The following is a 22,786-nucleotide window of genomic DNA, read 5'->3' as shown; positions in this document are numbered from 1 at the left end:
TAGACAGAAGAGTTTGTGGAAATATCTTGGTATTCCAAATAACTTAGCCCAGACTTCTGTCAAGAAAATAATGGTCATGATGAAAAAAAATTTTTATCCAGCAAAATAATCTTGGCATGCAATCTCTCTAAAGTAATTGCATGCCAATGAGGGTAACTAATTCCAAGTAAAAAGAAAGTATTGCTGAGTACAAATCTATGTAAGTTGCAAGCCAAATTGTCAAACATTAAAAAAAAAAAAAAGGTATAGCATGTTATATACATTTTACATCAATTGTTATCAAAAAAGAACTACAGAGGGTAGCAACGTAGTGTGCTAAGGAATGGCTATTTGCAAGGATTTGGAAACTTTGGCAAATACCAACTTTCCCCTTCATCAAAAAGATTTAGTTTTACAAAATTAAAAGGTTGCTTTTTTTTTTTTTTTTTTTAAATACTTTACACTTCCAGTCAGTTACCATCAGGTGATTCATGGCATTGCAGATGAACAGCTTTGACTTACTCCTTACATCTTGGAGACAAATGATTATGAATAAAATCATAGATTTAATATGCTTTAAAAACAATTAATATATTGGGCAACTCATTACAATAAACAATGGTGAAATACAGGTAAGTTGTAGAAAGAACCATTAGTGATATAACAATATTTTCTATTTACTCTTTTTCTTAAACTAATTATTAACCACTATTCTCCACTTACTTATTATCTCTACATTTCCCATAAACTTTGAGGTATTTAAAAGTTCAGTAAAATAGAAAAATTTAAAAATATGTCTGTATATTAAAACACATATGCAAATGTACACACACATACATGCTTGAAAATATAAAATCCCATCTCCAAGAGACAAAAGATTCCTAGGAAGTGGTTGTTAGTGTCATCAAAAGGTTTATTTGCTCTAAAGTTGCTAAGCTCAGTCTAAGTTTCTTAGAAACTATGGTAAAAAGGGAAATACATTTTGATGCATAAGTTTCATTTTCTTATAAATAGAATTTGAAAATTTATTCTCTAGAAATAAATTTTGCTCCCAGAAAAACTAATTGACTAATCTTAGATTGTAGTATTTCTCAAAATGAATTTTTAGAAGATATATAAAATGCGTTGCTTTGATATAGACTCAAACAATTTCAAAGCTGAAAGTGATTTTGGAGGCCATTTATATAAACCTGATATATTATGAACAGTTGAACTGAATCAATGAAAAATAATTTTTTCTAAGAACATTAATCTGGTTAACAGCAGAAACTCACCTAGAAACCACTGGCCTGAGATCTCCATTAAATCCTTCTTAATCCTCACTGTTTGGTCTCAAATTTTAACAATGCAGCTCAATTCCCTCTTCTGACCAGTCTGTTCTTCTGTCCTCAGTTTCTTTTACTTAATAAATCCCCTCAGACACTTGTACAAACTAACCACCCCACTTATTGTGATGAAGTTTTTCTGTCTTCTTAAGCAGATTCAATCCAGTTCCCCACAAGAATTTTCTTTTTCTTTTTTTTTGTACAAGATCAAGCCTCCCTTGTTTTATTGCCATTGGATTTTATCATCTTTCTAATGCAGTTTTTTTCACATTTTAGAGTCAATGCCTTGTGTACTTTATATTTTTATATCTTGTATACATATTTTTTTATTTTTATAGACTGCATTTTCATTCATTGTACACAAATGGGTTACATCATTTCAGTTCTATGGTTGTGCACGATGTAGATTCATACCATTCCTGTAATAATACATGTACATAGAGTAATGATGTCTGTTCTCTGTCTTTTAAATGTTTAATTCTAAAAATCATCTCTTTCTCTTGCAGCAAAACACACTGACTTCTGTCTGTGGAAGAACCACCTGTCCCAGACCTAGAGTTCTCCATTCACTGTGCTCTTGTCCCAGTGGCTGAAAGCCTTTCTTGGTAAACTTAAGTAGGGATCTTCTATAGACTCACCATGATTTCTATAAATCTGTATGGCTTAAGAGGAAATATTGAAATATATCTCAGTCATATTCAAGTTCAAAATGGATTGGATTGGAGTTGCCCTTTATCGTATCTCCATTTCACTTTAACATGAGAAGATCACGTGAATTCATCATTCAACAATCAGCAATGTTATAAAATATTTATTTTTTAAAAAATCTGTCCACAGGAGAATAATGAAAGGAGAAAATGGCCTATGTCATCAAATAGAAAATAATTCCAACAAGGTATGTTTTTGATGTATACCATGAGATAGCAATTAGACATAATGTATACCCAGCGGTGGCTAATGTGTCTGCCGAAAATAAATAGAATAATCTCAGGAAGGAGATTTCTTCAGATTACTATTTGTACTTATTGGATTGACTATTGAATAAGATTGGGTTGAAGTGATATTTCCTCTGATCTTTCCTTAAAAGTGAATTTTTAAATATCTTTTTCCCCTAATATACTCAGATCACTGCCTGATTGATACTTTCAGGTATTTTGTTTATTGCCTAATATTGTTTTATGTTCTTTATGTTTTTAATATTTACTGAAATGATAATAATTTAAAAATATTTCATATTAATCAGTGGTGTCTGATAAATATTGTAAATATTTGATATGTAGAATGCAGTTCCAAGATGAATTGAATATGCTAGCAGATAATACAGAAGGGCCAGCCTAGACTGGGGCTACTCCATCTCTCTTAGAAAAATCATACCGTACCTTTACTCATTTTTTTTAAATGCAGTTGAATGGAAAATTGTAGGACACCTAAACATATTGACCAGTTAAAATTTTTCAGTCATCTTTTATTCTTTCTTAAATGTGGCATCAAACAATTCTTGGCTAATTCCCATGTTACTTTGATTTTTGCCATAACAGTAATACGTTTTAATTGCCTTCACAAACTTGACTTGAAGGTTAACACATACCAAAGGAATTATACTGATGTAATAGCTTCTGCCAGGACCATCAGAAGAATCAGCAACATTCAGGGGAGGAGATGGAGAGGTTGTTGGTTGTTTTATTATTTCCAAAGAAAATATCTAATGAAGCAGTTTGGGTTGATCTGTTTTCCTATATTTTTTGGATATGAAAATGAGTTTCTCCCTAATATTTATAAAAATAAAACAAACAAGAAATAATCCAAACAAGAGGACAGAAAACTTGTGATTTGCAAGTGAATGTTCCACTCCCTTTCCTTCCTTGGAGACTCACTGAGGAACAACAAAAAGGACCTGTGTCACTCAGTGCCTCCCCCAAGAGGGAGGCCATGGAAAAAAATAGTTACTGGGGTTTAAGATTTCTTAAACTGTAATTTTCTGGGAGTTTCTCTGTATACACATAGATAAACAACACTTCCAGAGAAAATTTGCTTCCTAAATGCAGAGAGAAATATTCTACTATGCACGCATTTTCAACCTCATATCTTATTCAGAATAAGATGGGAGGCTAACAAGAATGCAGATCAGAGGGACAAAACTTTAACACCTTTGCAATTCTTCCACCACCATCCCAGGCTATCAGTTTATAGCCTGTGAGTGCTTTGTAAATAAAGCAATGAATAAGTTTAATTCAATTATATATTTAATGAATCAGATTTAGCATATTGATGTTGGCAGGCACAAGTTCTTACCTTTTAAGAAAATGCTGTTTTAACTCTGCTCCCTGCATTGCTACTTATTTAGAAAGTCTGTAAATGTTGCTTGCAGAATCCTTTAGCATTAGAGTTTTACTGCACAGATAGCCTTCACAACATATCAGCATCTTCAAACTGACCTTGACATCATTCAAGCGACAACAGTATACCCTTGACATCCATAAAAAAAAAGGCTGTATGCGACTTCACAGTAAACTCAAATTCAAGTATGGCTACGTCAAGTCTTAAAATGTTACAGTGAAAAATATTCTAGATCTCATGTGTCCATCAAATGTGGATGGATTCCAGGTTTTTTTTTTTTTTTTTCACTTCAAGTATGTCCCAGATAGGAGAAAAGAATTATTTGAAGGGAGAAAACACATACATTTTAAGTCCTGAAATATGCATGATTATATAAATATATGTGTGTGATGTATGTATGCATATATGTGTATACACACTGTACACAAACTTGTGTATATATATGTATTTGCCCACCACCAGATACAGGATTTTTAAAATTTATCTTTACTTTGTAGAAGTAGTTAGTGGAATATATTCTTTCTTTGGATATCTGCATATATTACCTTGTACCAATATAGTATTATTGTTACCTTGTCTTCAATACCATGGCAAAATCAATGACTACTGAAGATATATTAAGTCACTAATTGTGATATAATGTGGTCTATAATTTCCAGTATGTCAAACCAAATTTCTTTATATATAGTTCTTAATCCAGGAAAACTAAATTGTTGATTAATGTCAGTACTTTGCCCATAAACCATAGAATGTACACTTGGCACTTGCTTTTAAAAAGGAAAAAAAAAAAAAAAAAGAAAAAGAAAAAGTATAGCCACCAGTTTCCAACCCTATAAAGGAAAACTTAGTTCCTGTAAACAATACAATTATAACCCAGGCCATACTTTCCAAGTACTCTGTATCCCTTCTCTTTCCCAATAGAATCCTTTAGTAGGATTTGCTATAAAGTCCATAAATATTTCCTGGTTCCATTGTTCCTGTAGGCCAGCATGAAATGTTCCCTGAACTCTGAAAATAGCTGTGAGGAGGTGTGGAGTGCAATGGACCAAAGTCATCTGTGTCTCTATTTCTCAGGGCAGTTGCCAGCGCCTACACTAAGAACAGCAATTGCTTTGTGTAAGTCTCAATTAGCACGAGCAAGTTTACATGAAAGGAGAAGAGGGCCTTCATTGGTTTTCTGAAGAAAAACATCCTCTCAGTGAAAAAAAAAAAAAAAAATGAAGTAAAATTTAAGAAAGACAGAAACTCATGTTCTATACCTACATGGGAGATAGTATTCAGTAAGTGGCACAAAATGGTGATGAGGGGTAGGGAGGAAAATAAGAATAAATTAGACCATTTACTAAGGTCTGGTAATTTTTTTTTTTTTTTTTTTTTTTTTTTTGGTGCTAGGGATTGAACCCAGAGGCACTTAACTTAGTCACATCCTCAAACTATTTAAAGACATGGTCTCACTGTTGAGTTGCTTAGGGCCTTAATAACTTGCTGAGGTTGACTTCGAACTCCTGAACCTCCTGCCTCAGACTCCCAAGACTCTGGGATTACAGGCATGTGTCACTGTGCCTGGCCAAAGATAAAATCTGACATATGTTTTCAGGAACAGAAATGATGAGTATGTATCTATGAAAACTGTTCATGTGTGCAGGGGAGTTGTAGGAAATGTATTTTGAGCAATTGTTACATGAATGAATAGTGGGGGGAAGGAGATCTGCTGGCTTATGTAAAATTCTAAATAGTCCAAATAAGACTATGCAGAGGATTCATTTTTTTTGATAATAAGGAGTCTTACAAGTTTGGGAATGATGACGGAGAGTCAATCATTTGGAGCAATTAAACTTTTTAAGAAAATAATCTCATCAGTATTTCAGGGAGATTAATTGATAAACTGACTAAAAATGGAAGGCAGAAGAGTAGTTCAGTCTCCCATGCATGGGCTAATAGTAATTTTTTTTTTTTTTTTAATTTTTATTTTTTTTAGTTTTACAGAATGCATTTTTCATTCATTGTACACAAATGGGGCACAACTTTTCATTTCTATGGTTGTACATGATGTAGATTCACACCAGTCCTGTAATCAAATATGTACATAGGGTAATGTGTCTGTCTCATTCCACCAACTTTCCTTCTCCTGTCCCCTTCCCTCCCCTCATTTCCCTCTACACAATTCAATGTTCCTCTGTTCTCCCCTTACTTCCTCCCTCCCCTCCCCATTATGTATCACTATCCACCTATCAGAGAAAACATTCAGTCTTTGATTTTTAACCAAAATACTGATGATGGAAATTGCAAAAATGAAAGAGAGAGAGAGAGAGAGAGAGAGGAGAGAGGAGAGAGAGAGAGAGATTATAGAATAACGACTATTAGCAAACTTCAGGGAGCATTTGTAGGAATCAATAATCAATCATGACGAGGAAACCATAAAGAAGTTGGAAAATATGGGTGGATAATCTTTATTTTCATGGTGATCCATTGAGTTGTTTTAGATGACAATTTAGGAGATGATATTAATATCTCTATCCTATGGTGATGAAGTTTGAGGTAAAGGATAAATTCTTTTATCTTTTATACACTTACTTATTTTTAAACACTGATCAAAAGGATCTCACTGCTGAGAAGAAAAACATTATTTGAGGTTATTTATTTATTTTTCCAATATGTTCAGGAATGCCCTTGATTTAGTATTTCATTGCATTACTGTAGCCTAAGAAAGCATGTTCCCAATATCAAGAAATTTTCCCTACATTAAGATCTGGGAAGTTTATTAGAATGCCAATTAAAGTAACTGGGAGATTAGATTAGAAAGAGGAACTTGCTGTGTTGGTGAAAGAGGAGGAAATGACAAGTATGAATAAACCTTTGACTTTGCAATTTTTCTAGTTTTATAGATGAAAATGTGCTTTATTGCATTGTGTACAGATTTTAATTCCATTATTACAATTTTCACTTCCTCACGATTCTTTCTTAAGTTATCCATTTTCGCTTACATCAAATCTTGTAGTATTTTTTTAAAATTTCTTTTTCTTTGCTGCTTCCCAAAGCAGCAAACAGGCAATGGGGCTGGAATTCTTCACTTAAGATCAATAGGTCCTCTAGGGCTCCATGATTTGCTTCAGGGTGTCTATGAAATAGTACATAAAATGTTGTCTGGGGGTTTGGATTTTTAGGTAGAGCTTTCTTCAGATTACTAAAGCACTCTTAAATTAATGCATCAGTACATGGTTGTCCATATACACATAAACATATTCACAAAAACAAATTGGTGGACAGGAGTAGAATATATGTCTGCAAGTAGTTAATTACTAAAGTACAAACTCCTAAAAGTCCTTTTTAAAACACTTCCCATTTTGAACATAGATCTAGTCCTGCACACAGAGTTGATGATGGTCCTCTTGGTATAACATGTTTTTTTCAAAATTCCTCTCCTGCAAGCCTGGCTCATTTTGTTAAGTACTACGTGAATGAAATGACTGAGGAATAAGTGTTCTCTCAGAAGGTCCTTGTAATACATTCCTGTTGTTCATAAGGAAAGCATATGAACTTGTCCTTTTGAGTGATTTTCATAAGCCTTTTAGCTTTTTAGCTTTGAACATAGCTAGAAATATATATTCTGTGATGATGGGCAAAGTTGAGTGCTTTGTTCTTAGGGTAGTTCTTGGCACATAGTACATGTACAGGATATTTGTAGAAAATATGAAGTTACCATCACACCTTTGCTGTGGTAAAAAGTCACTTTAGGAAGAATTTCCTCTTTCATTAACCATTTACCTGCTCTCCTCCCTTTCCCCACAGCAGATTCACCCATTTTTATCCTGTGGCATTCATCTATGCTTTTTTTGCAATATTATTTCTTAACAAAAGTGTTGACATTCACTCAGTTCTCATATCTTAAAAATGCCAAACAACAACAAACAACATCAAAACAAATAAACAAATAAACCCTGAATCCCTCCCTTGAAGCACATTTCTGCTTAAAGCTTTATTTTTTCAGTTCCCTTTTATTAAAGTCAGAATTCTCAAATTGTTAAAAATTGTCCTATTCTCTCATCTTAAACTCTCCTACCCCATTGCAATTTCATTTCGTCCTCACTACACCAATACATCTACCCTTTGCAAGATTACCAGGGTACATCTGTGTTGTTAAATTAAGTAGACAATTCTCACTTGTTATATTACCTGAATTGTAGGTAGCATTTTGCACTGTTGGCCATTTATTCCTTCTTGCAATACTTACTTCCTTTAGCTCTTGTGACATTTCTGATTTCTCTCCTACTACTATATGGGACTATCCATTTTCATTTCATTTATGAACTTCTCTTCTTTTGGACAGTCCTGACACTGTTGCATTGTTCAAGATTAAGCCCCAAGTCGACCTATGTTTATATTCAATTTACCTCTAACCATTTTTAGCCTTATCTAAAACCTAGGTTCATATCAGATACTCATATCTAATGTATGTATGGTTTCAGATCAAGTTCATTCTCCTCCTCAAAACTGTTTATGTTTCTTAACTCAGCAATAAAACACTAGTATAGTATACTCCTTTAAGGTTTGCAACTGTCTCCATCCACATTGTCACCTTGCTATCTTCCTGGTCCACTTGCTTTTATTTTGTTATCTGTAGTACACAAAATAGCCTCACCTTGTATCCATGTATCCAGAAGTCACCTTGTATCTAGAAATCTTGCCTTACTTCTGTTCTTCCTCCACATGGAGTTGAGTGATATTCCTCCAAAATGCAGTTGTGGTACTATTCCTTCTATGATGAAAAATCTATAATGACTCAACAAGTTTAAACCAATCTTTTTGTTGTTGTTGTTATTATGAAAGTTCATCACTTTATTCAAATCTCCAAAACAGTCTTTATTCTACATTTTTAGTGTAAAAAAATATACAAATTAAGTGGACCACAGTGTAGAAAGAGACATACAATGCTGAACTTCCATATTAGTTAATGGTACAAACATCACATGTACAGAACACAAAATTTAGATGAACTGAAAATATAAGATAAAATAAAATTCAATTTCAGAATGAAGTCTCATTACGGTTAAGAATGTTTCCGGGATCCTTAATATTTTGACTTTTTTTTCTGAAATTGGATTTTATTTTATCTTAAACTTCAGTTAAACCAATCTTTTTGTACAAAATCGCTCTCGACGTGGTCCTTATCCATCTCCTTGGTTTCATCTCTTACTCCAGCAGCAGATGTTCTAACCATATTGATATTTTATGGCTCACTGTCTCATCTCTCCACCAAATCTGCACAATTTCACAAGGTTGTGACTTTGCTACTCAATTTCTCTGTCCTCTTTGATTAGATTGTTCGTTCTCATATTTTACATATAGCTATGATCTCCCCTGCCCCTGGAAGTCTATTGGATGCAGTGATTCTATCTATATTTTTGAGATTTCTATGTGCTCTGATGGAACAAAGTGTCTTCCTCATCACTGTAGTGAGTTATGAGAACACATCACCAGACATAACAATTACTATTTATTTCTTAACATGCTGTAACAGAGCCCAAACTCAAAATAGCTCATGTTAAATTTGAACAATACCTACTTCATCTTATTCTTCTCTATGTGTACTACCCCAGTACAATGCCCAGAAGAGAATGGGTGCTCAATAAATATTGAATATTGTTGAAATAATGAATGAATAAAATCATATTTTTCTTATCACTTTTGTTATTGGATATTGACAACATGAACTTGCTTATCCTCTAATCCTTATGACAACAGAGTTTTGTAGAATGTTCACTGCTTAGGGAATAAATAATACTGTTATTACCCCCTCCCCCATAAATTTCTTTAATTCTGCTGGATATTATATTATCACAAAGAAATATATTTAATCAAATACCTTCTGCAAATGAGACATAGTCAATAGGTGGTAAATAAATTCATTTTAATACATAGTGGGGATACTTTCTGAGAGTTACATTGATCTCAAATGGCAGAGTTAGTCTTTTATGAGAAGAATCTTTCAAATAAAGCTACTTGAGTGTTTGAAGGTGTCAACTCTTTGATGTTTCAAAACTCAATTATTCAGGTACCACAGAGCTGAGTATTGTACGTCTGCCAGTGTCACATTTAAAAAGCTCAAATGGCTAAGATGCCATGTTCTGTTCAAGTCTTCTGATATTTGGAATTATGAGAAGAGTTCTTTCATTTTAGCAACTCCTAAGGCTTTCCCAGTCTTCATGCTGTTGCTCTGAAATTCAGCATTCATTAAATGCTTGCTTGTAATTTGAGTACATTGTTAATGGAGTGGACAGACTTCTGAGGTTGGAAGTTCAACTTATACTCTAGGGCACAGGAAAACTTTTGATATTGCTGATTGAGATTAGTTATTGAATCAAGGACCTGATTTGGATCCAGAGATGTATTAGACAAATTATCCAAGAAGAGTGAATAAAATGCTTTTATTGTGTGCAGCATCTGCCCAAGCAACAACCATGTCTCAGCATATGGCATTCAAAAAATATCCTGCCCTTCTCCCAGATGGGCTTGAGAAGCTTTTCCCAAGAAATCAATGAAAACCCTGTGATTTTCTACTAACATCATAAAACATTGCTTTATACCATTTCCTGTGATGTAAACTTTCAGGTCCACTGGCTCTGAAGTTGCAGCCATAAACCCCAGGGGCATACCACCTTTTGCTTGTTGGACAAATACAAACACTTGCATATAAACTCTTAGTTCAATTTGCTTCAAAAGTTAGATTTTATCAGCCTCAGAGAATTTGTCATTTGTCTCAGAGTTGTATGGAAATGATATTTGCACTAACTAATTTTTGCAATAAGAATTAATTTTAACTATTTTTGAGAAAACAATTCAGGAATCACACTAAATGTATGGCAATAATACAAAATTGCCACCTCCACCTTTCACACCTAGTCCCATGAAAAATTCAGATTCTAATAAGCACTGAATAGGTAATCGTTTAATCAAAAAGAAAAGAAAAGGGGATTCTGGGGTGCAGTTCAGTTGTAGAGTGTTGCTTGGCATGTACAAAGCCTTTGGCTTGATACCCAGCAGGGTAGGAAAAGAAAAGAGAGAGGAGAAAAGAAAAAATACCCATGCTACACACTACTTTCACATGATTTCTTCTGAAGCACCGTTTTCAAAAATGCCTACAAGGAAACGTTTAAACTGTTTCTCAAGACTGCCATTCCCTTTTGACACCACATTGGTTTATTTTTCACTCCTAGTTGAATTTTTCTACCTTTGAGATAATATCAGCATAATGTCCAGACCCACATCAGTAGCTCTGCTGGAGTAGACCTAAGCTACCCTTCAAGAATCCGCTAAATTGACTCTTCTACAAAGACTTTTCTTCCTATTCCAACACAGAATGATCTCTTTGGCCTCACATTCATATTACTTACCATCTGCCACATTTATTTGGCATTATGGTGCCCATTGCCTTGTGACATCTGTTCTATTTTTGGCTGATATTGCCATTGACCTTTTTATGTATGTATCTTGTCTGCCTAACTGGATAGACTGCTCCTTGAGGACAGGGTCATGAATTGAATCATAGATTTTTACACCTTGAAGAAACTTTAGAGATCAAATAGTTCAACATCTCATTTTATAATTGAGAAAAAAAGAGTCTGGTAGAAGTTAAGTAACTGATTTAGGGTCAAACAATAATTTAGTTAGAGGCCCAGAAATAGAGTTCCCGGTTTAAAATACACTGCTCTTTACAGTATGCTACACTGTAACTTTGATAACATATTGGAGTTGAAATAGGCATTAGTAATACAACCTCCTCAATTTATAGAGTAGGAAACTGAAGCACAGAGAACAGTGAAATACTTGCCAAAGTCATATTTTGAGTTAATTCTTGCAGCCCTGAGACTACAATTCAGATTTCCTGTTGGCAGAATCCTTTGTCCACTGACCTAAACTTTGTCCTTCTTTTTTCTATTTCCCTAAATTCTACACTCACAGTAAATACCTATTAAATACCTGCCAAACTTTATACATAAAAAATTATAAATGACTGCAGTACAGAAATACAGAATCTGAGATTTTAGTGGAAATGAAGAAACACTGAACTTCAGAGTTTGATGCTGGCCACATTCCATTTTCCATTAGTCTTCCTCTATTATAAACTGTTTCATCTTAGAAGGTCTCCATTGCATATAAAAGTGGTAGATTTGGGGATACCTCTATTGGTTGTAACACACACACACACACACACACACCTACTTTCTTGAAGGATTTTCTGGAAGCAAATCCTTACTGTTTTGTGTATGCAAGATTTTCCTTCAGAACTCTTAATCTATTTAGTATTCATTTGGGGTAATATGTTTCTTTTCATTTTATCTCCAGCCAGTGGTTTCTCCAAAGGTATGGAAACATTCTTGCTTCTAATAGCATATGCAGGAATATTGCAATCCTTTGTCCAGTGAAATCCAGAGAAAGCCCCAATTGTCATCCCCATGTCAATGTAATTGACAGTCAAGAACACTTAAGGTTTTCAAGACTTTCTAAATTAATGCCTTAAAATGAAAACTCAATCTTTGAAACTACCAAAAGTCTAGAATTCTTCTCAATTTCAACTGATTAATGAATTTTGCTTTAGTTGGTCTTTTCTGTTCAATAAGACTGGATACTGGATTCAGCAATATACTATGATCCCAAGAAGAAACTGTGTATAAGAGAAATTGCTGTTAATGTTTTATCTATTTCAAGCAAATCATGCGGGTCTCTGAGTTTCTTCTTTTACTTGGCAAAGAGAAGCAAAAACAATAGTGCCTGACTAAATGATCTGTCTCTTCCTTCTCTTGAACTTGGTAGACAGAAGGCACAAAACTACCTTCCACTTGCTGAAATCCCAGGCAAATATGGGAAAGCTAGTTTATCAGTTTAAATTCACAGGATTGCTAGGAATAATGTATGTTACCCTCAGAAAGCCAGGAGATATTAGTTCTTTGAAAATACTAACTACCATTTGTTGAGGGTTACAGTTTTCTGTGAACTTCATCAGAAATATTCTGTACAATACCATGAGGTAAGTGCTATTATTCTCACTTTTCAGGTGTCAAAACTGAAAAACTGGGTTTAAAATACCATAACCCAGGATAGGTAGTATAGCAGCCACAAGTACTTCTTTGCACCCAGATTCAGATTTTAGAGTCTGTGACCTCAACTATTTTTTTTTTTTTATGGAGTCTCAGAGACAGACACTAGCTAGCCCATGTGCTCAGGATGCTAGTAAGGAAAGCAAGGAGTTCCAGAGTTTCACACCCACAGGAGCAAACAACTACAATATAAGAACATGCGCAGACTAACAACTACTAGATGATAATTTGGGCAGAAGAAGATTTATGGATATAAAATGTTTGGCTAAAACCAATGTAATTAATTAAACAACTCTGGATATTAGGACACTACATCTGAGATTGACTTTCATTTTCATTAGCATGTGCAGTCTTCCTGTTACCTTCTCAATTGACATTTTGTTTCCTGGATATCTTTGCTTAGAGTCAGTTTTACCTGACTCTAAGGGACCTATAACTTCCTTTGAATCATTCAGTGAAGAATAATTGCAAATTCCATTGTGTGCCCTTCTTTGTACCAGCTGCTAACTATAAGGAATGCAAAATAAATAGGAGAATTTTCTTAAGGAATTCACAGATTAATGGTTTATAATTCTAGTGTAGGAAGAAAGCCTATAAGAAGAGGGGAATTGCATTACGGTGTGAAAAAGAAAGTGAAAACTTAAGGTGATGTTTTCTGTTGCAAATTTCTTGACTGGAACAGTAACTGCAATGATAGCACCTCTGACACTAAGATTCACCTCTTTGGCTCAGGACCTTTTTTTTTTTTTTTTTTGTGGTGCTGAGGATTGAACCCAGGGTCTTGTGTATTCAAGGCAAGCACTCCAAGTTATCTCCCCAGCCCAAGGCTGAGGACCTTTATTTGTGAAATGGGAAAGTTGGGCCGGTTTGTCACTATGGTCCATGACTTTCATGTTGGGTTAAACCTTGGAGGTCCCTTTGTTATTTCTCCATTTCAATTATATTTCAGCTATGCATTTTAGAGTGGTTGATACTTAATATTCTTGGTAAGATAATTGGTGCTCTTCAAAGAAATTGAAATGCACAGAAGAGAATGTATCCAGGAAATGGTACACCATTTTATGACTGAAATTAATTTTTTCTAATTATTTAACTAGACCAGGAGAGTCAGTTTTTGACTTGAGTGATTCAAATGGTCTTTGCCTTTCAATGGCAACTAATATCCAAAACATTACTGGTGTTAAGAGTTCATCTTCTTTAAGGTAAGTGATAACCTTGATAGTGTCCATCTTTGGCTCATGCTATTTATGATTATTTTTCTTTTTATTGTGATATGTTTATATTATATCATGTCATTTCAGTCCCAAATGTCTTACTCCTTGTTCCTTTGTCTTTATGCCTTTTGCATTTCTCTCTTGAGTCAAATTTTACCGAGTTCCTGAGTATTCTTAAGCCTTATTTTTTTGTTTTGTTATGACTCAAAGAAAAAGCTCAAGCAGAAATCTAAACTTTTATATTTTAATTTTCCTTGCTCAAAGTTCTTTATGCTAGATTCATTTTTTTGTTTATATGTATGTTCTTTTATTTTTAATGACTTATTTAAGTTTCTTGCTTTAGCATATGATTTGAATTTTTGAGGTTCACCATTATCCAGGGTTTTCCCTATATTTTTAAAAATTTGGACACATGAACACAGCACATGCTGCTCACTGTGGTCATGCACAGACTTCAAGGGTTGAAGCCCTTGTGAAGATAGCTTTGTCTAATTGTGTTTATTTAGAATGACAGAAAAGAGATATCTGATATAAAGTTTCCTGTTCAAAACTTTAAAATAAATCCCAGGGAATCACAGTTAAGTATGCTTCTTCACAATTGACTAACCCTAACCAGGCACAGAAATCAACACAGCAACTGAGATTCCCCAGCACTCTGTGGTCAGTGATAGAAAACCATGATGTGCTATTGCCAAAAGATGATTTAACACTAAGGTTTGAATTCCTAATCGTGAAAGTTAAGAGAAATTATACATGCATTTTGTCAATGTTCTTGCATTTCAATTTACTGATTCTACATCTCTGTGTACCAGGATGCTTAATTTGTCTGGTTAGAGACCCTCTACAAATTTACCCTAAAATAATTTGAATAGAGATATTTGTAATTTATTGCATTCTCTAGGAAAAAAAAGTCTTAGTTAATTAAAAAAGCTTCAGGTCTCTATAAGTTTTAATTAATTTTTAGCTGTAATTTTAGATTGTTAAAAAGGCTAGGAGAAGGTGGAGAATAAATACAGCTAACAAGTGAGAGTCACTTTAATTCCCCTGGTTTATTAAAACCTACTCCAGTCTTTGATGGTCTATGAAATCATGGTGTTCTATCAATTATGATCTCAAAAGATTTCTGAAACATTTTTTAAGCGAGAAGTAAGTAAATTATGGGTTTGTCTTTTAAAATGTGTTTTATTATGTCATTACTTCAAATAATGTCAGTAACTCAGTACCAGTTTGAATGGTTATGGAACATTTGTAATTCAAGGGGGTGTGATTATCATTGTATATTCTAGTATAAAAAAAGACTTTAGCCAGATTACTTTTTATCGGCTCATGAATTTAGATGCAGTTCTTTTACTTCCATAATGCAGCTGTCTAGGGGTAGATATATGCAACTCTCCAGATTGGCTGCCATTGAAAACTTGTAGTCTGAAATTTGATGGTTCAGGATGGGGAGGGATTGCTGGCTCTCATGGGGAAAACACTCTGAAACAAATAGCTACAACGATGACAAAAATGAGATTTGGGCTTGCTTTTTCCCAGGTGATATTTTTTATCTCCACCCATACATATATTGGAGGGGGGGAAAGCAGATCTCTTTGAATTCATTTCCAAAGCCAGTCTGTATATGATAAATATCAATTTCTCCAATCGTGCACCAAACTAAGGCCTCCCTGCCGCTAAGAATTATTCACTTAACTGACAAATTTGTTCTCTCCATTTAATGTGGCTTTATTAACAGCATTTGCCGTCAGCAATTTTCAGTCCATCAACTGATGAAGAATGATGCACTCTCTTTTCATTAATGCTCACTTAAGAAAATAATTCCTAAACTTCAAAGGCTGAACAAGCACACTGCATACTCTTAAAAAAAAAAAAAAAAGACGTATACTCTAAAAAATTGCAAAGACATTTACACAAACTTGGTCACGACCTCTGAACGACGACAAGATTCTGGTACCAGGGGAAGGATTCAGGTTCACAGTTTACTCAGTTACATCTCTCTCTGTGAATTATAGTAGGTTTACATACAGGATTGTACATTATGAGTGACACAAAGGATATCAATTAGAAAGCAAAAATATTAGAAATAGTGATACCGTTAACTATAAAGAAAAAAAATCAATGATACTTATTAAGGCACAATAAGGAAGATTTTATGCAGGACTATCACAATAGGTATAGGGATATATGCAGTGGAATTTTGAGTGAGTTCAGCACTCAGTGGAGCATGTGCAAGTTGGAGTTAGTGGTCAAGGTACATGGTCAGGGGTCAATGGGTAGAATACCGCAAGAGCAAACATCAGGGAAAGGATGATTTTGGGAAACCAGCTACTAGACTTCTGGCTGAATGCAGGACAGGGTTATCAGACAACACCTGTGGCTGGTGGAGGGTAAGGGGCCCGATCAGATTTTGATAATGATCAGCCATTGAGGTTGAAAGATTCTTGCCAAACTGACATCAGAGTTCTTTACTAAAACTGAATTTTACATGGAAGCGTCCAAGATGGGCCTAGAAGAAGGTTTCAGAAGACAGAGTGAAGTTTGATCAAGCAAAGAATATTGTGAAAATTCAGTCAATGTTAGAAAGAAAGACTATAAGTAAGACTATACAAATAAATATATGACATCATATATTTGATTTGAAGGTCCTGAATTCTGCTATCTGAGCCTGCTTACTTACCCTTCTCCCACCATCCCACTTCTCTTGGAATCTAGTAGTTCCTGTCCTAAAACTAGATGTGAGACATTAACTAAGTCCTGATTGATAAGAAAGAGAACCTAGGATGGCAAGATGTGCTACTTGTTCTGAAGGATAAAGCATTTTCTGGGTAATATTGCTTAAGAAGTGAAAGAGCAAGCAGTGATTCCAAAGAAGAGAACCTGAGCATGGGTGAGGAGGTAGAAACCAGATATATAGAGAAGAGTAGTGTATCATTAAAATCAGAAGAAAAAGACACATTTTGTAAGACTGTGTAATTCTGAGGGAAGTAGGTATTCTGTTTGGCATTATGAATATGTTGTCTCATGTAAGCCTCCAGACAAGCACATTGGAAATTATAATTTGTTCCCCTTTAAAAAACAGAAAAGGAAAAGCAATTCACACCATAGAAGCAGCTTTCTTTTGGTGGGTGGAGGGATACCAGGTATTGAACTAAAGGGCACTCAAAACACTGAGCCACATCCCCAGTCCATTTTTGTATTTTACTTAGAGACAGAGTCTCACTGAGTTGCTTAGTGCCTTGACTTTGCTGAGGCTGGCTTTGAACTCACAATCCTGCCTCAGCCTCCCAAGCCACTGGGATTATAGGCTTGAGCCACAGAAGTAACTTTTGAAGGCTTGTATTCTTTCAATCATTGGTCACAGGTAAAATGAGTTGAGCATTAAGTTCTTCCTCTAGGCATGGGACTTGCTAAGAAGACTAGTGAAAGTTTAAGTAGAAAGAAATTAATAGGCTGGAATGCTTGGGAGATTAAAATACCACCACAACAAATTCATGTGGTTAAGACAAACTACAAAAGCACATCTGATGTGTGGAAACTTTAAGAGACAATTTTACAGCAACAACAAAAAGAACAAAAGTCTTTAGCTTATCACTCCTTCAATATGTACCAAATTAGGAACATAACTCTTAATAAGAGGTTGTTCTCTGTATTTATGTGTTATAATAAAGTCTCAGCTTGATTTCAAGAGAACTGGTCAGAGATGGGTGAGAAGGTGTTTAGAACCTGCCATGGCACCTACTTCCTGGGACAAGGTAGTAATAATAATAAAAATAATAAACCCAAATTTAGAAACTAGGTGTGGTACATTGTCTGGGTAAGAGAGTGTAGCTACAAAATAATATAAGAAACACAAGAGAAGTGATGCTTCAGGAAAAGGGCAAAATATTGGTTTTTTAGTTGTGGAAGGATAAGATACAGGCCTTGGCTTGAATTCTGGCAATCTGATTTTATTCAGGCATCTTCATGGCAATGATAAGTATTATTAGCTTCAGGACACTGGAAGGGAAAGAGGCAGAAGTCTCTAGTCCAGAGTGATGGGAAGAGTAAGGCAGCACAGCAGGTTTTTCAGCACTGCAGGGCAGGTATGGTAGATCAGCAATCTTTGAAGTTGTTTACAAATGTGGCTTAATAAACATGTACTGAGGGTTATGAAAATTTCCATGGACTGTACTAACTGGAGGAAAGGAAATGTGACTGTATCAGGGGACACCATGTATGCATGTTGACAGGCAAAATATTATCCATCACTCTGCCAATGAAAGTGCAGGGAAAATTTTAATCATCAAGGAGTCATCACATAAAAAGATTAAATTATGTAGGTATGAGAGTAAAATATGTTTATGTATGTTAGTATGCTTATTTTTTGATACATATATGACTCTATGACCCATCTAATCCTATAGTATGTATAATCAGAAAAATAAGAAATTATACTCCATTTATGTATGATTTATCAAAATGCATAAATGCACTCTATTGTCATGTATAACTAATTAGAACAAATAAGATAATTTAAAAATTCAAAAAAAGAAAGAAACTCAGGAAACACTTGAAATCTTTTAGCTATGCTTAGTTATAATTCTAGCTGTGGGAGAAGGTTTGTGTTTTCTCCTTTAGTGAGAAGCAGCAGAAAAATGATGAAAAACAATCTTAAATATGAAGTCTTAGGACCTCAGTCTAAGACTGAAGAAACAGTTTTTGGGGGAAAATTAGTGAACCAACTGGAGGGTCAGCTAATTTTATGCTGATGCTGAAAAGAAGAAAAAACAAGAGAATTTTGCTGGTAAGCTATGGGAGTATAAGTGTAAAACCTAGAACAAGAAACATAACTCCTCTTTCCTTCAAGCTGGATTGATTGTTTCTTGATTATATGAATTTTAAGATACTATTAATTTACAAAGTCTACAATATCATTGTGTATGTTTGGTAAGATTTGGAGGGGCCTATTTGACACAACTGTAGAAAATTATCTTCTAATTGTTGTCCACGTATGCACTTGGTCATATGTATCTCCAAGACTAATGGTAGACACATCAAAATTAACTGGATTTACCACCATGTTTGCTTACATCCTGTAATGTCCATGTTTGTATATGGTTGGATTTTGACCTTGCTATTCTCTAAGCTCTCAAGATATTGACAACGAGTCTTATGCATAGGCAAACCAACATATCAATAATATCTTGGTTTATAAATTTTATCTATTTTTATTTTAATGAAAAAGAACACAGAAAAGGTAATGATGAACTGAAATATGAAATAATAAATTTTTAGACAATATGAATATTGTTTAAAAAAGGAGTCCTTCAAAATGTCCCTGAAATGATCCCATAAAGGAGCCTACTTCTCTTATTATATATAAAGTGTTCCTAATAGAAACTGAGGATGTATTATGAATAATGAGGCTGAATTTTAATAAAAACCATGTCTTTACTAATCTAAATGTTCATTCCATCAAACTGAAAAGAATGTTAATCTAAGTGCTATTCCCCTGTCACTTGGAAACCTTGATTCATTCTATTAAGATTCCTCTCCATTCTTTCAATGCCCTAAGATAATACAGAAACTGTTTACTTTTTAAACAAATAGGATATTTTCTTGAATGTAATCTTTCTAGGAAATATTCCCATGTATTTATAAAACAGAAAAATTCCCAATGATATAGAGCATCAACATAGTCCACAAATGTACACCTCAGGGTATTGACTGTAAAATGATTTTTCTTCTCAATTCACTAAAAGTAGTTGTTGATTAAGAATTACATACATACAATTTGGTTAGGTCCTTCCCAGAACAGTATCTGTCTTCAAGGAGCATAAACTCTACCTAATGAAAATAGACATTACAATTGAACCAGTGAAATCATCACATAAATCCTAAATGTGATAGATTATTAGTTGTTAAACAACTCACCTTCTATTCGTAGGGGCCAGGAAAAGCATATGAATGAAGAGTCACCTACGATTGATTTAAGTATTTAAAAAACATAAACCTTCATAACAACCTCAAGGGTCAAGTTTGAACTTGTGATCATTGGAGTCCCTTCAGTTCTGCTAAAATGTTGGACCCAAGAGACCCCTAACAGCCCATCTCTTAAGTCCATCTACTGCTAAGATACTGCAGCCTGGTGATTTTTTATACACACCCTGAGATGTGGACTGTATTGCCAGGGACACCTCATTTACAGGCATACAATTACCTAAGTCCACACATTTGAAATCTAAACACACTCTCCAAGAACAGCTACTCCTTTTTGGGTGCACAGTTGGAGGTGGACGCTAATTATGGAAAGGAATCTGGAGAAGAGACTTGCTTTCTGGATTAACTGAATATTAAAGAGGGCCCCAAAAGATAAAAGGACTTGAGATTCACTGAGGAATCAGTTTTTAGTGGGGGAAAAATATGAACAAAACCATGGAGGAAGAAATTATTATATTAAATATGATGTTGTTGCTGTTCTTTTTCTTACTTGATGGACTTACGAAGAAAAAATCCTGTTCATTAGCTGCAGAATGACTTTTAAAAAGTGTTGGAAGTGAAATAAAGATTTTTCACACTCTAATTCTATACTACATTCTCAGTCTCAATGCTTATTATTTCACCCCCAACTGTATTTTATTTTCTAAACCAAGAAATGATACTTGACCCAACAATGAAATTTAGCCCTTAAATCCAAAAAAAACTGATATATATATAAAATCAAAAAAATATATATATAAGATCAAAATATATATATCAAAATACATTTATGGTCAACATCTATATCCATAGAAACAGATCTATCTTCACCAGTTTTGTCAACTATTTTTCACTCATGCAAATTTTTGCCTCCACCTTCCAAATTATGATTTTTTCCAGCCCTAATATACAGACCCCCATGCACTGTTCAGCAAACCCTTCCAAAACTTTACAATTCATCTCACATATTGACTAATAGTAGAAGCCTTTCAATTTCCATGGAAAAATAAAAGTTTCCTTATTCTATACCCTTATAGAAGTGGATTTGCATCATGTCTTATGTTCACATACATTCTATATCTACTGAATTATAAATACTTTAAACACAAACATCATGTCTCCCATACACTTACAAACCACCTATTATAGTTCTGACATATTATTAATACACTAACTCAATTGATACTAAGGAAAACTTAGTATAAAGGGCCTTTTAATTTAATGTTGATACAGTAAGTTGCTTGCATAGATTCTCAAATATAGAACTAGATTACGAAGAAAATTTGTTAAAATGCCAAGAAAATAATTTATGTTTTTACTATCATTCTTATATTCAGCAACTTATGCCAAATGATTTTTCACTGTGAGGACTTTGTCCTCATTTAATTTCAGAGTGGTTGTGAATTTGGTCTGAGGGAGAACCCACTGAAGTTTATGGTGCATTCTCTAGTTTCTGCCCCATTTATTACTAGATCCCACCTTATTTAAGGAAAACCACCAACAAACTGAAATGCTGCCTGTCACTCTGTTACAAACATCACAGAGCTTCAGCCATGACAGCAAACATCAACAAGCTCCATGAGGGGATTGGTACTGCTCATCAATCATGGCCAGGGTGAAAAGTGAAGGAAAGTATTTTCTTTATGGTGGATATAACTTGAGAGAAAGCATTGTTGCTTTGGAGGGGTTTATCTATACATCTCTTATCTCAATACTATGAGCACAAATGACTTCCACTTAAAATATATTTTTCTTCCTTATGAATTATTTGCTTTGCTCCATCAAAGTAAGAAAATATGAAGTGACATAACCAGGTTTGAAATCAGCAGGTATAATCTTGGTAATAATACTATTGGAAGAGTGTGTTCAAAAAGCAGGATCATACTCTTAGGGATAATTTGCTTTTGTTTCTAATTGTTCTTGAAAAATTAATATGACGTGAAATACTACAATGTAGTGTTTCTACTTTTAATTATTAACTTCAAGTTTTTCCAAACTGCATGTTTTTTTTTTAAAGCATTGACTTCCACTGGTTTACATGACTTTTCTCTCTTTTAATTGGCTAAGATTGAAATTTTTAAATTGAAGTTCAATTTCTTTTCTTGGGATACTCTAGAATTTTAGGAAATAAATAAACTGATTGAGGATATGGTCTGATAATAGGCTGCAGACTGTCTTCCTCCATGATACCAAACTCCACATAAACTTAAAGATGCATTGAATAAAATCCTAAATCTACCATTTACCAATTACCTGCATTTGTTTTTCACATTTTTATCTCCATCCAAATGTTCAATATCATGGATCTAAGACATATGAGACACATAAGAGAGGATAAACATTTTGTTTTCCTTTTGCTAAGTTTTGAGGCAGAGTTGGTCATAAGTAAAATATCTGTGGTTATGTAACTGGTAAAAACCAAAGATGAAACTACGGTCTGACTTGATGATTTCAACACTGACTAGATTGGAATTTTACATTTAATAAGTTCTTTCAATACCTATTTTGAAAGAAACCTTCATTTGCTTAATGAAGTACTAGTCACAGTCTGATTCCCCATATGGTCATAATGCAATTTTGCAGACTTGCACAAATGCAAACAACAATGTACCCTCACCACTGAGTTATAAATGACATAGATCACACTTCAGATGTAAGTTGGTGAGGTGTAGATAACTGTTTTAGTCAGCGTTTTCCCTGCTGTGACTGCAAGGATCTGACCAGCACAATTGTAGAGGAGGATGAGTTTATTCCAGGGCTCACAGTTTCAGAGGTCTCAATCAATAGACATCTGGCTCCATTCATCAGGGCTTGAGGTGAGGTTGAACATCATGGCAGAAGAGTGTGGCAGAGAAAAGCAGCTCACATTATCAGGAAA

Source organism: Sciurus vulgaris, assembly GCF_902686455.1.
Source record: "Sciurus vulgaris genome assembly, chromosome: 13".
NCBI classification, from domain to species: Eukaryota; Metazoa; Chordata; class Mammalia; order Rodentia; family Sciuridae; genus Sciurus; species Sciurus vulgaris.
Note: the sequence above shows the minus strand (reverse complement) of the source record.